Genomic DNA, 18,019 nt, shown 5'->3' with positions numbered 1-18,019 from the left:
CGAAAGCTTATGCTCAAATAAATTGGTTAGTCTCTAAGGTACCACAAGTACTCCTTTTCTTTTTGTGAACATCAGGTTAAACATAGGTTAAAAGAAAAGTTTCCATTCGCTATCAGTTGCGGTAGGACTTGTAACTCTCTTTCTGCTCTCTTGACAATAGTGGGCAAGTCCATCATAAACCGTCTCAAAATACTTTGAACGTTCCATTTGCCTTTTAAAGGAGGAGTCACTAAAATTAAGGTTACTTTAAAATGCTTTTATTCAGGAGGTCAGGTTAGAACTTACTTTAATTTTCTTGCTTAATTCTAAACGTAGCATAAATTGAATGGATGTCATTTCATTCTGAGTTGGAAATTTAATTTGCATACAAATGCACTGCAATCTTGCCTGAAGGAGAGCAAATATCTATAAGGCAGTTACATAACCGTACCAGCAAGACTCCAACCAAACTTTTGGACTTCCAAACACTTGTACTGATTAAATATGCTCCTCATACCTAGAAAAGGTAGACAAGATTCTCTGCCCAGTGAAAGATATTTCAGAATGTAATGACAGACACTTAATAGCTACTGTGAAAAATGGCAGGCAAATTCAAACTAAAAACTGCAATACAGTTTTCAGATGTTTGTAAATGCTCCACAATGGATTCTAAAAATCTCTTTACCTGACTGGTTGATACTGATTCAATTATTATGCACTACTGCTTGAGGTCTGACACTTTATACACAGTGTAAGCTTAGGTGGTGAAAACACAAAGGCTATTGTGTCATGTAATGCAATCCTGAAACTGAAGAGACAGGACACTAGAGTAGCAATATTTAACCCACAAGTGGTTCTCTTCTTGGGTTTGACTTAGGCAAAGGTTTCCAAACTGTGGGGCGTGTCCCCTAGGGCGGCTCGGGGAGGAAGCACCACCTCCACCCTCTAACTCACCTCAGTGGGCCACCCAGCCTTACATCTGTCTATTTTTGGCTGGGATGTGGGGGGAGGGTGCAACCAAAACTTGTAACTCAAAAGGAGGAAAGGGGTGTCAGCTCAAAATGCATTGGTTTACAGTTAACTTGTTATTATTCTTTGTTTCTAAGATGGTATAACTCTTCTATATCTCTCTGACTCTGCTGGAAGATAAAATGGTTTTTCAATGTTTAAATGACAAGTGTTAGTGCTAAAGACCATTACATCACAGTTCACCTGTCTCAATTACTACCTCACTTATCTGTAAGAGCCTGTTTATTTGTGTAGATCAGTGGCTCTCAGCCCACCACTGTGGGCAGCATATCCAGCTCTCTGTGTGTTACGTGGGCCGAACTCATAAAAATTAAAAATATAAATAAATATATATATATTATATATATATATATATACACACACACACACGCCCGCCCCCCCCGTATGGCCCTAAGGATGTCACATGGGCCGTAGCGGTGTGCTGACTGGATCACAAGTGGCTCGCAGATTGAGAACCACTGGTGTAGATGTTGCCAGTGGGGGGTTGTTTCAGATTTGATAGCAGACATCTATTGTGGATTTTCAGAGAGGTCTGACCCTCTACCAGTACAACTGTCAATTTTAATTGCACCAATCCCAACAGAGAAGAACATGTGATGGGGTCAGAGTGACCCAAACCCAGTGTCTTTTTTAAGTATACCATAATTTCGAAGTCCTTGTCATAATTTAAATAAATTTATACCTCTGATGACATTTGAGTTATGAGGCTCCTGAAAGTGTGACAGTTGCAAGAATTCAGTCTTTTTCAGATTCTACCATATTTCAGAAAAAGTGCAATTTAATGAATAATGAGATTCCAAAATATTTAAAATGGTTGTAGTAGTAACTAGTGAGCATGTTCACCTGCTATTTTTAAGTGTAAATATTCTGCTTTATTTTGTAGTCCATTCTCCCAATGTCTGCATACATAACAAAAAATCCCTTTATGTAGACGTTATTAGAGAAAGCGGAAGCTTTGTCAAAAGAGCACAGGAAATTGCTTTAGATGGACCATGTGAAATACAGAAGGTCAAATTAATTCAACCTTTTCAGTACCAAAAAATGATAGTCAACACCAACAATGTACACACTGGGTCTATTACTAATGCAATTTGAAGCGACTATAACCGTACTGTGTAATGGACAGAATATGATACACATTACAGTCTAAGAAGTAATAACACTAATGTCTACAGAAGAGTATAGAAATTCTAATACTTGCTCCTACAATGGTAGACACCACTGCAGTTAGCAATATTTTGTTAGCCTCTTCCAAAGCAGTAGCTAGAACAATATGTCCAGTTAAGGGTTATTGTTTGAATGTCTAATTCCTTCTGTGCTGCTAGCTTCTTTATTAATCCAACACTCCCAAAGCTGTAAGACCAGCTCTGCCACACATAATGCAGCTATGCAACTCCTGTAATCAGCAACAGAATTTACTCACAGTGTAAAAATGAACTCCCAAGTCTTTCCTGGGCATTTGCTGCACAGTCAGTGGGTCTGCATCTTTTCTGTCCTAGACATATGGAAAAATAAATTCAGTAAACAGCACATTCAGTGTCTGCTATGTATTTTCTTGATTTGTCATCATATCACAAGCACAGAAAGATAGGTTTACAGAACACTCTTTCTTCCACCCCCAATCCCAACAGAGTTTAGTACAGGGCCAACAGTAAGAATGTGAAACCAAGAAGTGGAGACACCCTCTGCTAAATCTCTGGAGAGGAGTTTCTGAAATAGAAGACTAAAATTGCCTGATCAACAAAGGACATATGTTAAACCCAGACTAGAGTATTTTTAATCTTATGTTATCCTTCTGCACTGTCATGTGTCTTTAGAACTTGGGATACATGATGCATTAATAAGTCTCTTGAGTTCACTGTTCCTGCTAGAACCCAGTAGCATCCTGCTAGATTCTGAATTAGAAGTGAGGCAGCAAGCAATGCATCAGAAACTGAGTACATAAATCATTTCTATCATAAATAAATTTCTGTTTGATTCCCTTTTCATGCTGAACAGCAAGCAGCAGTAATCAGAGGCTGGAGCATTACAGCAGGATCTTATGTAATACTTCAGTTGTGCAGAGAACTAAGCCAAAAGGTTGGGGCCGGGGGGGGGGGGGGGGAGAGGAGAGAAACCTGTGCAGATCTTCATCAACACATGTTTCCAAACACACCAATTTGAACCTAGTCATTTTGAGCCTTCTATCACTCTTTCAAGCAAAGATCAACACTGCTTCTTATTCAATAAATATACCTTTTGCCATCTCTGGGTCAAACTTTTACAGAAATAAAACACCCAAGAAGAACTGAACCCGATAGTTTGAAGTGTACAGGTTGAGAATACGTGTGAGGCAGTGGAATGGCAAGTCACATGAGCCAAATACTAAACAGTAGGGTGAATACCAAGAATAAAGCTACTAAGTCCCTCCAATTGTATACTGTATTTGGATCTAGAAAATTCACAGAGGATAGACACACAGCCCACAACAAATCTAACATTGTACATCTAAAGCCTGGGCTATGCTACAGAAATGTACATTCCCATCCCCACCCCCCAAAAAATTCCACTAGCACCAACACTGGTTCAGTTGAACACTAATCTAGGGATGGTTCTGGTAGCTGGAACTGTTTTTACTTTTCAGCAGGTCTAACTGACACAGTAGTGAAAAAAAGGCTCGTGGCTAGAGCCTTATATACATTAGATCATGGACCAGTTCTAACATCCATTCAACTGAACTAGTGGGAATTTTTTGTAAGTGTTCTCATTGTTGACACTGCACAACCTTAACATGAGGATCAGCAATGGTACCACTCGTAGAAACTGTTTCCAAAAAAAAAGTGTCCCAACTACAGTTCCCACCACAATTTGAAGATGAAGTTCCATTATATAAAGTACAATGACATCACACATATAGCTCCAGCTACAGAAGAGGGGTACTGCTGACTACACGGACCACATATAAAATGATCGGGCATGTTCCTAAGAAATTTACTATAATTGTAATGTTAAAAAAAGGTGCCAAAACCATCTTGGAACTTTCTATTATGCCTTTAAAAAGTATATCACCATCTTGATAATAGAAATACCAAAGAGTAAAATACGTGGTTTATAAAAGTTGATTTTTCAATATCAATTTTATCAGAATAAGGAATAAGCGTTCCTGAAGTCCATACATCAGATTTTACAGTAGTTACTGAGGCTTATACTGTGTGTCTGTTTTTTTATTACTGACCATTTCTGATTTAGTAACAGGCTGCCAGTTTTCAGAGTAACAGCCGTGTTAGTCTGTATTCGCAAAAAGAAAAGGAGTACTTGTGGCACTTTACAGACTGCCAGTGATGCACTGATACTGCCTTAAGTTTGAGGCCTCTAGATACACCAGTGATAAAACAAACAAACAAACCACCCATAGCCACATATCTTCACTCCATAAACTACAATGATGCAAGTGACATCATCAAACCAAGCCATTTTCAGGCCTATCACTTGGTGTTATACATATTTTCTACCATACACACACACACACACAGAATCAAGGCTCCCGCACATTGTACTTGAATTTTCCAGAGGAAACTATTCATTTTCATAAAGCATATGACCATGAATATTGATAATTACGGCTGCAGGTTTGTCACAGATACTGTGATTTTTCTGTTTGTCTGTGACTTTTCTTTGTGTCTTTGATTAACTCTGGGACACAGCCTGATCATGTTTACTACCATAGCGTGGGGCAAGTGATCTGGCAGCACCATGGCCAGGAAGGGTGGGGGCAACATGTTCTAGGGGGAGTGCCCCGCCTGCACAATGTGGCGAGAACCAAAGGGCTGGAGCAGAGAGCTGGGTCAGTCCTGCAGGACAAGAGCCATTGCTGAGGGCTGAGAGCAGGGCACTCATTCTGAAAACCACCTCTCTTCCCCCCTCCCTAACCCCCAATGACCTCCCAACCCAGAGACAGGACCTGACCTCCCCACACTGTGACTTTATACACCATTTCCTCCTAAACCCATAACATGTACTAGATTTACCATGACTGCAGTACGATTTTTTTATTTTAAAAAAATGCTATGACAAATCTGCAGCGCTAACGATAATTTGTCACACTGCTTACAGCAAGCCATCTCAGACTGACAACACACAGAAACCAGCAAACATTAGTTTACAAAAAAAGTCATTCCTTTTCATAAGCCATGATAATGTCCTGACATCACAAAATCACATCACATCTAACACCCTCTGGTAACAGAAATATGAAGACACGATCAAGTGACACACATTTTAAAAAGGAAATTTTCCTTTTACAAAAATACCTTCCTTCTCACAGACCACAGCCATGCAGATAATTATTTTACACTTGTAATAGGGTACGTCACTAATCAAGGTATTCCAGTAACAAATACCAACACATCTAGCAATCAGCTTGAATTATAAACATATTTAACATGAGCAAAAGGAACTCTGTTGCCTCTTCATCAACTGTGATGATGCACTAATACAGTCTGAGGCCTGGGACATTCTGCTAAGAGAAATATCAATACCTATACGATGCAGTACTAAGCAGATATAAAAACTAACATTCCCTGCTGGTTTAGCTGTTTTCTTCACAATTCTCATTAGCTTAGCTAATACTGGTCATTTCCACCCCCTCACCCCCAACAACATACTCTCTTTGTTTGTTTAGCTGCTGGTCATCTCACTTTCCTTATGCCAATCCTTGTCCCCCTTCTCCCAACTCGAATTCATTGACTGAACTATTTCCCTCCTAACTACTGGTCTTGTCACCCAATCCTTAAGTGGGTGGTTACCTCTCTCCCTCACTTTGCTCCTTGCTGATTCAACAGCTTGTTCCCCCTTCGCCATTATCCTCACTGGTTTAACTACTGGTCCCCTTCCCCAAGACTCTTACCTCCTGGCTTCAGTGAATTACCCCTACTGCTGTAGGCAGCTTTGTTCTACAGCACAGTAACGAGTCAAAGGGGCCCTGGCCCAGGCCCAGACAGGTGCAGTGGCTAAGGATAAAGCCCCTCCCCCAGGCCTCCTACCCACACTTTCTGCAGCCAGCCCCCTGTGAGAATACAAGCAGCCAAAGCTCACTATTTGGCAGCATGTCTCCCTTCTCCAATGCTCCCCGCGCAGGTGCAGAGGATCATTATTCCGCAGGTCCCTGCAGCGACGTTCTGCGCAGGCGCTGAGCACACGAAGCAGCAGGATGTTGCTGCTCCTGGCTCTTCCCTTCAAGGTGCGCGTGCGTGGTATCTTGACGGTCCCTCCTCCGGCACCCCGATCGAGGCTGCGCGCGCACACAGCCTCATCTCGGACTCTGGCGGATGCCTCCTGGTGCTGCGCACGCGCCTTCCCAACACCGACTGGAGTTCCGCGCGCGCGCCCTCCTCCCAACAAATGCGTCCGCGCCTCCCCGCTGTTTCGGCTCTCAGCGGCTCACACTTTGGCAGCGCTGCGGCGCATGCGCTGTTCTCCTTCTGTTCCCCTCCACACGGAGAGCTCACTATTTAGCAGCGGGCTGCCGTTGTCGCAGTGCCATCTGAAGAGCCACTATGGAAAGAGGGGCAGTCCGGAGCGGCTCTCTCACTCCCAGCCAGCTGGTCAGTCCCGGCTTGGGGCTGCCCTACATGCGACTCCCGGAGGGGGTGTGGTGCCACCAACACCTCCCTGGGGAGATCCTCGGGTCTCGCCCCACTCCGCCATCCGGTCTCCCCCTCCCACCTCACCTGAGGTTGCGCCGCTGGTTGTTGCTGTCCCCTTGTGGTCTCCTCATGCTGCCCCAAACCGACACATCCGGGCCTCGCCGCGACGCCGTCCCTCAGCGCCGCGACGCCACGCTCGGGGAGACGGAGAGGGGGAGGGGTGGGGGTGTGTGTGGAGAGGGACGCACTGAGCATGCGCACCCTGCCGGGCGGCGGGAAAAGCGTCGAGCAAAGCGGGAGCGTGGCGGCCGAGGCCCGCGCGCGGAGGTGAGGGCGAGCGGGGAGAACGCGGCGCGCGTGCGCGCGCGGGGGAGGCCGCTGTGGGGGGGCGCGTCGGGGGAGCAGGGTGGCTGGGGTGAGGGGGCATCGTGTGGGGAAGCTGCTGTTTGGGGGTGCGGCCCTTGAGGAGAAGGGAGGCTGCTGGGCTCCATTTTGGGGAGGTGCCTGGCATGCTTACAGGGCAGGGGGCACCGGCGTCCCCTCCTGGGCGTCCAGCTAAGCTAGGGGGAGTTCCCCGATTTTCGCAGCCTTCGACCGGGCCCTGGGCTACAGTCCCCCACGTATCGACCTGCCTTACCTAGCAACTTCGGGCGCCCGCGGTTCTTCCCTGCAGGAGTCTGCCCAGCGGGCTGCGGGCTGCCCGACGGCCACGCCGGGTTCGCTGGAGCGGCAGGAACAAGACCTCGAGAGAGAGGGGTTCTAAAAACCACCCTCTTACCTGCGTATCGCCCTTCCCTAAAGGCGTCCCTGTCTGCTGCCGGTAACGCAGGCAGGCCCGACTTCTTTAGCCACCCCCAGCGGGTCCGTGTGTCTCCCTCCGGACGACTACCACCCTCCTCTTCAGACGATGATCCTTTATAAACCTGCCCCAGGACTTTAGGTCTTTTGCCTTTTCCTGAGTTGGTCCACACTAGTGTTGTAGTTTAGTTAGAGAGGCAGCAGAACCAACAAAGCTGATAGTCCTGTCATTGTCCCTTAGCAACTCAAGCGTTTGCAGAGAAGTAGCTTATCTTGAGCCATTCTTTTCCTTCCTGCGTGTGTGATTTTTTTTTAAGACAATCTCCTGTTATTGTAAACTAATACAGTCATATGGAAAACAACCCCAATGTAGAGTATTCATAAGTTGTTACAATGCAGCTCGAAATCTGTTGTGGCGTCACCTGAGGGAAGGAAGCAGGGAAGCTTTTGATGGAAGACCTTGTGCAAGGAGAAGGAAGGCTTCCAGTTACCAACCCAGGCTCGATTTGAACTGGAATCCTACAGATGGATACACTTTTGTATCCTGTTTCTAATTCTCTGAAATATGTAGTTCCTTATCTGACTATTTTAAAAATTCCACTTCTCAGTGAATGGAGAGAATGGCTAGATGAAAGCTGAAGGCCAGCTAAGACAGAGTCTACAATGTTGTAAGTTATCATTTTTGATTATTCTAAATAGGGATTGTTTATTCTATCACTGAAATGCAGGTACTTCTGCATTGGAACACAGCAGGTGCTTATCAGAGATTAAATGGATTGTAAGCAACAATAAATAAGGAATTCTGTTTCTAATTAAAATTGTAAGCATAATTAGGTAATTCCGCAAAACAGGTTGCATAGCTAATGTGCCTGTCATTGTTAAAAGTACTTCAGCTCTGTATTAAACGGAAATTATCAGAGCACTGGCATTTTATCTTAGTTGAAGGATGGTATCATCAACAACACAGGTTTCAGAGTAGCGCCCGTGTTAGTCTGTATTCGCAAAAAGAAAAGGAGGACTTGTGGCACCTTAGAGACTAACCAATTTATTTGAGCATAAGCTTTCGTGAGCTACAGCTCACTTTATCGGATGCATTCAGTGGATTTCACTATTTTCCACTGAATGCATCCGATGATGTGAGCTGTATCTCCCGAAAGCTTATGCTCAAATAAATTGGTTAGTCTCTAAGGTGCCACAAGTCCTCCTTTTTCTTTCTATCAACAACACAGTGCCCCATACTAGGACACTTGTCCAGTATTACAATAGACGACACTCTGAGTTATCATTTCCTGCTGGGCTTTCCTTTCTTTGCAGGGGTCTCATCCAAGTAATTATCAGTTCTTGGACCCTGTTTGTTTTTTGTTTTCATAACAAGGTGACAAAGCAGCAGGTCATGCTGCTTGTTATGAAGAAATGGCCATAAAACTGCATTCTGAATGGCATGGGATTGCAATTAGCATTCAGAACTTGTGGAAAGGACACACTTACTTTTTCCCCAAGAACTATTTTCTTATAACTATAATCCTTCCCTTTGCCCCACCTTCTACATGCCCAGTAAAGACTGATGGGTTTCTTAGAGTTTAAGACCAGAAGGAACCATTAGATCATCTAATTTGACTTCTTGCATATCATAGGTCATTAAATATCATCCAAGTTCCCCTATATTGAGCCTGATTACTTTAATTAGACCAAAGCTTTTCAGTTCTCAAGAGACTAAATTGTTCTGTGCCCCATGCAAAGAACAGGAGAGACCAAACTACCACCAGTGCCCGAGGCCTCTGCAGAGGTGCGGAATTAAGTGAGATGTGTTCAGATGATCCTAGCAGGTAAACAATAGCCCAGGTTGCTGAGGAAGGCGAACCCCCTCCCTCAGAGTCCCTGTCAGTTTTCTCTGGGGGAAGATTCCTTATAAGCCCTACATCTGGCAATCATTATAACCCTGAGTATATGACCAAGACACCTCTGTCAAGCATCTAAGAAAAAGGATTTTCTGTATCACTAAAGAGCACTGGTCCACCTCATCTGGTGTCTTGTCCCCAGCTGTGGTCAATATCAGATCCTTCAGAAGAAGGAGGGTGGGGGGAAACCCAGAATACATTTGGCCAAGAGAGTAGGCCGGGGGTGGGGGATGAGAGGGGGCAGAAGAGTTCCTTTCTGATTCCTGCTGACTGGCTGATGCATGAGATTTAATTATAGGGTATGTCTACACTTCCATCAAAAGTGTGACTGCAGCATGTGTAGAACAGAGCTAACTTTTAGCTAGGTAGCTTGAATAACACTAGCAGTGAATACAGTTTTATCATCTCCATCTTGCAATGGACCGATACCTGACTTTTGTTCCAAATATGTCTAGAAATGCTGAGTCTCCAGTGATGATCTCAATTTCTTGTAGTGGGAGTGCTGAAAGACTAAAATACTACTAGTGAATTGCTTGCAGTGTTGTTATAGCCATGCTGGTCTCAAGATATTAGAGACACAAGATGGATGAGGTAACATCTTTTATTAGACCAACTTCTGACGGTGAAAGAGACAAGCTTACACAGAGCTAAAGAAGAGCTCCGTGTAAGCTCAAAAGCTTGCCTCTTTCACTTTATAGTGGAAGCTAATGGAGATGTTCCTCTCAATCACCTGATTGAGCAACTATATTTGGATCCAAGGGTTTCTGGTTAGATCAAGCAGACATGGATTTCTCACACTTTCAGGATTATCCATGTCATTTAGATAGGTATTCCTTTTTATATAGCTTAGGAAATGTTGGGAAACATGGATTCTTCATGTGGTCAAACAAGTCTGAAATATCAGTTTTTTATAATTGGGAATTTAAATCCAATTGAATAATGAAAAAGATGGAATTCCCTCTATCCTTCATATGAAATGTTATCTTAGGTAAGTCCTGCCCTCTGCTGTGGCTGTGCATGTGGAAGTAAATATGCACATATTCAAAAGAGGACACTGTAGTGAGAGTGCTGGACATTTCCGAGATGTTGTAACTGCTCAGAGCTTGAGAATTTGAAAAGTGGTGCACTGATGTGAGTTTTGACACTAGTGTGCATGTGGGAGTACTGAACCCTCCAGTGCACAAGTGTGGAGTATAAATTCCCAGTGATCATCTGAATGATATGAAACAGATTGTTTTTTCTGCATGAAAAGATGCAGCAAATGCTAATGTAGAAATGGCTTTGGAGGTGCTGTTTCTATAGCCTTTGTGTACATAGATGTTTGGTTTGATATGAAGCTGATAAAACTGATGTCCTTGAAACAGTTGTGTGTAAGAATCTTAAACAGCTCTGCTTTTTAATATTCACTTCCTCTTTGGTTTTAATTATTGTGTTCCTATATTTTTCCCTTTCAATTTACTAAAATGTAGAAATGTAATTAGAGGGAGGCTGGGCTCAGGGAAAGCTGCCAGTGTTTCTACATCATGATTAAATATATCTTTTGTGAGACTGAAAAACTGGATTCTTATCATTATCTCCATGTTATCCAGGAAATAATCGGTAACACATACAGATACAAACTGATTGAAAATGCAGTACTAATTAAAAACTCATATAGGCTCCTGATGATCAGGAGGGTATGAAAACAGTTATTTAATTATTTCCTCTATTTGCTATCTTTGTTACAAAACCAAACAAAACCATTCCAAACAAAACCTATCTCCAATCACTGGAGAGACTTAATGAGGCTTTTATCTATGCAGCAGTCAAACACACAATGGAAGTTATTTCATTCACTTCTCCTTATGCCGGGGGAAATCTGCACAACTCATTTTCCAAATGTAATCCCAAAGGAATGCTTCAGTGTATTCATGAGCAGTGATGGGCTTATTCCTTGCTCTGAGCATACAGTTATTGTTTTTTAAAGTAAAGATTTTAAAAATGAATCTTGATATTACTGGTGTTGTGTGGTTTCACAATGAAATTTTGGTAATAGTAACATAGACTCATAGATCTTTTTTTAATCTAACATCCATTAGGGTGTCCACTCCATCCTTCTGGAAATGTAGGATCCTTCCTTACCCCTAGACAAAGCTCACATCATACAATTTTGGGCAAGATAAGTAATTAGCTTTAATGAACTGGTTGAATGCACCAAGATGTGGCAAGTGTCTGCACAATCTGTGATATAACAAAGAGCTGCTGAGATTCTGGTTGTCCCAAGCAAGCCTGTAGCTTTTATAGACTAGATTTTCAAAGGAAAGGAAACTGGTGGACTCTTTCTTCCGCAGCCCTCCTTCCCCTAAATTAAATTCATAAGAGAATAGTTGATAGTGAGATAGAAGGGCTCCTGTATTCCAACATTTCCTTCATGGGAAGCTGAATAGTAATTAGCACTTGTATTTTCAGAATGCTGTATAAATATTAACTAATCCTCAGTATCCCATGAGGCAGGAAGTTAAATATTATTATCCTTTTAAAGTTGAACCACTGAGCGATTCAGAAACTTACTCAGGTCTCTCAGCAAGTCATTAGCAGATTCAGGATTTCTTTAGCATTTAGGATTTTCTGGCACTTAGTCCTGTGCACAGACCACTAGATTGCATTTTATGGGTGACATTCATCTGGGACTCTAGATGTAGAAAGAAGAGGTTCTGAGGTTTTATATGTGTGAAGAGATGGTCAGCATTATGTTAATGGTTGGTTTCAGAGTAGCAGCCATGTTAGTCTGTATTCGCAAAAAGAAAAGGAGTACTTGTGGCACCTTAGAGACTAACCAATTTATTTGAGCATAAGCTTTTGTGAGCTACAGCTCACTTCATCGGATGCTGTAGCTCACGAAAGCTTATGCTCAAATAAATTGGTTAGTCTCTAAGGTGCCACAAGTACTCTATTATTTTAATGACAGGTTTCAGAGTAGCAGCCGTGTTAGTCTGTATTCGCAAAAAGAAAAGGAGTACTTGTGGCTCACGAAAGTTTATGCTCAAATAAATTGGTTAGTCTCTAAGGTGCCACAAGTTCTCCTTTTCTTTTTGCATTATTTTAATGTTTGAGCATGAGACCAGGAGCCACAATTCCTAGGGTTTATTTATTCTCAGGTCTTCTACCAACTTGCTCTGTTATTTTGAGCAAGTCATGTAACCTCTCGTTTCAATTTACCTATCTCTAATATGGGATTATTAGCTATCTCACAAGATTGTGATTTATTAACAGATTCTAAAGTGCTTTGAAATTATCTGATTAAAGGCATTGTATAATGACAAAATATTACAGTATGTGGTGGGCTGCAGCAGCTTACTTTGCAATAAACAGAACTGCTTATGTCTTGGTGCAAAAGATACATTTAAAATACAAACCAAAAGGATTTGTAGTCTGAGTCTGATATGAGACACACACTATTCTCTTAGGTCAGAATATAATAGTAGGATCCCTGTACCAAATCACACACCCAGATGTGAGTGCACTACTGCTTGTAAGGATTCACCTTCCTAGCTGCAGAACACCACAGGATACCCAAACCAGTGCACAAGTGTTATGTTTTGAACTGGCAGCCTTATTTGTGAGAGGGCTAATCTTGTTAGCGCTAGTCTCCTTTAGAGAAAAATCTGATTTTGAGATTTTAATTGCAGGCAGTCAGTTTATGGTTCTATTTTTACACCTATTGGAAAAATATCAAAGTTAATTTCTTAGTGGAGGAAATCATACTTTAAAATGTGCCATTATGAGGAAATGATTCCCTAATGTCTTTGAGTCATGCTTTGTTTCTTGTTAGAAGTGTCTCCTGTCTTCCCTGATGAGCCTCGCTCTTGTTTTCAACGGCTGGTTTTCTTTAAGATGCTTTTGATCCTGTATTCATTAAAACCTGATCCTGCTGCTTCCCACCAGCCCTAATGGTCTGTAAAACTATTTCTCTTTCTCTAAGATGCTGTTAACTCTGCCAGCACCTACAGAGCAGAGGAGCTCAAAATATTGTCAAAAGTCCTCCAATTTATTCAAACCTGCTTCTCTCCACAAACAAAAATTAATCTTCAATGTTATCACAGGTTTCAGAGTAACAGCCATGTTAGTCTGTATTTGCAAAAAGAAAAGGAGTCGATTTTAGGGGAAAAGTGGAACTGGGTGGAGAAGAATCTAAAGGGTTTTTATCACTGCTCTTTCCCCCTCTGCAGGTACAGAAGGATAATTGGACAAAGGACTTGGAAATAGAGAATGATTTAGCCAGTATAACAAGAGACAGGAAGACCTGAATGAACAAAATGAGAAAGGGGGCTTAAACAGAAACCCTCTTCTGTAGCTTGTCCTTTTTTAATCCTTAATGGCTTAAAGAGAAGAAACAATGAAGAATGAGATGAGAAGGGAGTAGGGGACAATGAAGAGAGAGGATCTAGGAGAGGAGTAATAATTATTTAAAATTTCATCTAGGTTGAGAAGGAGGAGACAGTGGAGAGAACTAAAGGAAGAGAAAGATGAAATCTGACTAGTCACCTTGCAGGGAAAGGGAACAGGACCAAAAAAGGGATAAAGGACAACAGGATGGAAAGAAGGCAGGGTTTCCGCAACCTACTCAGTTTCATTTTAAACTCCTAAAGTGATAGTGTGAAGCTATGCAAGGAGCACACTTGGTTCCACTTTTTTTCACTAATGGAAAAAGCTTCATGTATGCAAATGTACACCCTTTAAACTGAGAATAAAACAATGAAACTTCATATTAACAATCAATTTCCACTTATTTGTTCTTGTACAAATTATAATGAGCATTATGAATTGCAGCATCCATCTTAAAGCATTTTAAGAGGACTCTATATGATTTTTTTTCCCCGTGTTCAACTGGTCAGTTGCTTTTGCTTATTTCTGCTTCCTCAAGAACAATGTTTTACAATAGATCTGGAATGGCATTGGGTTGTTGCAATCAAAAGGCGGCAATATAACATTCAGATGTTTAGTTACGGTTCATCACCTTTATCAAACGTAGCTTAAGGAAAGAATACCTCTGTGCACGACAGAATGCAGTTCATTAATAGAGAACTTGAGAGGTTAAATGACATGCTATGACATCCGAAATAATTATGTTAAAAGAATGTTAAGGTTGCAAAGTCAAGCACTCTAAAGATTGGAAATGCCAGAATTAAATTTCTCCAGGCAACTTCAATTTGGCCTCTGTGCACATATACACTTTGAATGATGATCTTTAATTACATGATCACATATATTTTTTTCTCCTGTTTCTTTCAGTGAATGGGCAGCTATTTAATATTTCTTTTTATCCTCCACATTGAGTGTGTATCCTCAGAATTTATTTAACACACATCATGCATGCTTTTTTAACGGAATAAAAAATTAATAATTTCTTCATGGGCCTTTGTTTGGTGCTCAGGCCATATCAGCTGAGTGCTTCACAAACATTAATGAGTTTATCTTCACAGTACCTGTGTGAGATTAGGTAATAGTACTATTCCCAATTGACTGCTGGGAAACTGAAGCACAGAGAGAGATTAAAGTCAAAAACCGTTAAACGTGTACATGAATTTTGGGTAGCCAGCCTGAAACACCTAGGGCCTTATTTTCCAGAGTACATAATATTTCCATAGTACTTTTTGTTCAAAACATGGCTCCAGTTGATTCCAGTTGCAGTTGTGAGCATTCAGAATTTTTTGCAACTCTAGACCAGGGGTCTCACATTGAGCACCCGTAAAATGAAGGACATACAGTTAGTGGTCACCTGTGAAAATTTTGGTTTAAGTGATTTGCCCAGCATCTCATAGGAACACTGGCACAGGCAGGGATAGAATACAGTACTCTAGGGTGACATTTGAGTTCCTTAACTATGAGACTGTCCTCTCTCTCTTCCCTGCCTTATGCATACAACAGCCTCACTGACTACACAATCCTGATTCATGCTGAGATGAACTTCCATCCTGTGAACTAAATGAGGAAGGGGTCTTATGGAAAAAGTAGTAGGGAGTCATGTAATTAAAGATTATCATCATGCACATATATATATTATATATCAGGAGGCTGAATTAAGTTTTCACAGGGAACCTTATTTCTGAAATTTCATAACATTTGAGCAGATGACTTCACAACCTTAATGTTCTTTTAATGTTCTGTTTCTAATGTAGTTTCCTAATTTAAAAAACCAAACAAACTGAAAAAACCCAATAACAGAAATTCCATCACGTGAAACTATATTCACCAGCTTGGGTCATCAGTAGGGTTTGGACCTTTAGATTCACAGCTCGGACTTCTGCTGTTTGTGCTCATGGACTAAATGGTAGCTGTATTAGGCTGTAATCATAGAATATCAGGGTTGGAAGGGACCTCAGGAGGTCATCTAGTCCAACCCCCTGCTCAAAAGCAGGACCCATCCCCAATTAAATCATCCCAGCCAGGGCTTTGTCAAGCCTGACCTTAAAAACTTCTAAGGAAGGAGATTCCACCACCTCCCTAGGCAACGCATTCCAGTGTTTCACCACCCTCCTAGTGAAAAAGTTTTTCCTAATATCCAACCTAAACCTCCCCCACTGCAACTTGAGACCATTACTCCTTGTCCTGTCCTCTTCTACCACTGAGAATAGTCTAGAACCATCCTCTCTGGAACCACCTCTCAGGTAGTTGAAAGCAGCTATCAAATCCCCCCTCATTCTTCTCTTCCGCAGACTAAACATCCCCAGTTCCCTCAGCCTCTCCTCATAAGTCATGTGTTCCAGACCCCTAATCATTTTTGTTGCCCTTCGCTGGACTCTTTCCAATTTATCCACATCCTTCTTGTAGTGTGGGGCCCAAAACTGGACACAGTACTCCAGATGAGGCCTCACCAATGTCGAATAGAGGGGAACGATCACGTCCCTCGATTTGCTCGCTATGCCCCTACTTATACATCCCAAAATGCCATTGGCCTTCTTGGCAACAAGGGCACACTGCTGACTCATATCCAGCTTCTCGTCCACTGTCACCCCTAGGTCCTTTTCCGCAGAACTGCTGCCGAGCCATTCGGTCCCTAGTCTGTAGCTGTGCATTGGGTTCTTCCGTCCTAAGTGCAGGACCCTGCACTTATCCTTATTGAACCTCATCAGATTTCTTTTGGCCCAATCCTCCAATTTGTCTAGGTCCCTCTGTATCCTATCCCTCCCCTCCAGCGTATCTACCACTCCTCCCAGTTTAGTATCATCCGCAAATTTGCTGAGAGTGCAATCCACACCATCCTCCAGATCATTTATGAAGATATTGAACAAAACCAGCCCCAGGACCGACATCTGGGGCTCTCCACTTGACACCGGCTGCCAACTAGACATGGAGCCATTGATCACTACCCGTTGAGCCCGACAATCTAGCCAACTTTCTACCCACCTTATAGTGCATTCACCCAGCCCGTACTTCTTTAATTTGCTGACAAGAATACTGTGGGAGACAGTGTCAAAAGCTTTGCTAAAGTCAAGATACAATACATCCACTGCTTTCCCTTCATCCACAGAACCAGTAATCTCATCATAGAAGGCAATTAGATTAGTCAGGCATGACCTTCCCTTGGTGAATCCATGCTGACTGTTCCTGATCACTTTCCTCTCATGTAAGTGCTTCAGGATTGATTCTTTGAGGACCTGCTCCATGATTTTTCCGGGGACTGAGGTGAGACTGACTGGCCTGTAGTTCCGAGGATCCTCCTCCTTCCCTTTTTTAAAGATTGGCACTACATTAGCCTTTTTCCAGTCATCCGGGACTTCCCCCGTTCGCCACGAGTTTTCAAAGATAATGGCCAATGGCTCTGCAATCACAGCCACCAGTTCCTTTAGCACTCTCGGATGCAACTCGTCCGGCCCCATGGACTTGTGCACGTCCAGCTTTTCTAAATAGTCCCTAACCACCTCTTTCTCCACAGAGGGCTGGCCATCTATTCCCCATGTTGTGATGCCCAGCGCAGCAGTCTGGGAGCTGACCTTGTTCGTGAAGACAGAGGCAAAAAAAGCATTGAGTACATTAGCTTTTTCCACATCCTCTGTCACTAGGTTGCCTCCCTCATTCATTAAGGGGCCCACACTTTCCTTGGGTTTCTTCTTGTTGCCAACATACCTGAAGAAACCCTTCTTGTTACTCTTAACATCTCTTGCTAGCTGCAGCTCCAGGTGCGATTTGGCCCTCCTAATTTCATTCCTACATGCCCGAGCAATATTTTTATACTCCTCCCTGGTCATATGTCCAACCTTCCACTTCTTGTAAGCTTCTTTTTTATCTCCCAGATCAGATGGAATAGTCATTAGAAGAAGATGAGACAGATACTTTGCCAGTGGGCTTTGCAGTATTTGCTGACAGCAGAGGAATGTAGAGACTAAGGACCCCCATGCTCAATTCCAGGTTCTGTAGGGGAAGCATGCTTTAGTGATTAAAAGCTCTTGTGCAACGTGTCTCTCTCTGCTCCTAGCCAAACTCCAGCCCCCACTGGCTTCTCCTTCCTCCCCCTGTCCTTCTACCCATACTGTGGCATTCCACCTCTTCCCTCCTTCCTTGCTTCTCTGCATTCCAGGGTAGTTGTCACCACCTCCTCCACACGTCCTGGTTACCAGCACAGGAGAACACAGAGAACAGGAGCATGGCTGTCAATTCCAGTGTTTGGCACTGCAGTGGGCCCTCAGCCATTGGAAGATGCAATTGCAAGGA

General features: G+C 42.7%; 1 protein-coding gene and 1 long non-coding RNA gene across 8 annotated transcripts in view; one reads left to right on the top strand and one right to left on the bottom strand.

Annotated features, from left to right (window-relative positions):
- SPOP (speckle type BTB/POZ protein) overlaps positions 1 to 6,862 on the bottom strand; it is a 40,143-nt gene extending 33,281 nt beyond the window's left edge. For 3 of the 7 annotated variants that reach the window (XM_073325551.2, XM_073325548.2, XM_073325552.2), the window contains exons 1-2: positions 6,717 to 6,862; positions 2,432 to 2,503 (exon numbers count right to left, since the gene is read on the bottom strand). The gene's annotated coding sequence lies outside the window, so the exon portion shown is untranslated. The other 4 variants (XM_073325549.2, XM_073325550.2, XM_073325554.2 and 1 more) reach the window with 4 other exon arrangements.
- A 13-nt stretch (positions 6,863 to 6,875) lies between these two features.
- Positions 6,876 to 14,073, top strand: LOC140903776 (uncharacterized). The gene is made up of 3 exons (XR_012156339.2): positions 6,876 to 6,959; positions 8,039 to 8,098; positions 13,537 to 14,073. It is a non-coding gene; the product is annotated as an uncharacterized LOC140903776 (long non-coding RNA).
- Positions 14,074 to 18,019: the final 3,946 nt, after the last annotated feature.

This window comes from Lepidochelys kempii, chromosome 27, assembly GCF_965140285.1.
Source record: "Lepidochelys kempii isolate rLepKem1 chromosome 27, rLepKem1.hap1, whole genome shotgun sequence".
NCBI lineage: Eukaryota > Metazoa > Chordata > Testudines > Cheloniidae > Lepidochelys > Lepidochelys kempii.
Note: the sequence above shows the minus strand (reverse complement) of the source record. Positions and strands in the feature narration are given on the sequence as shown.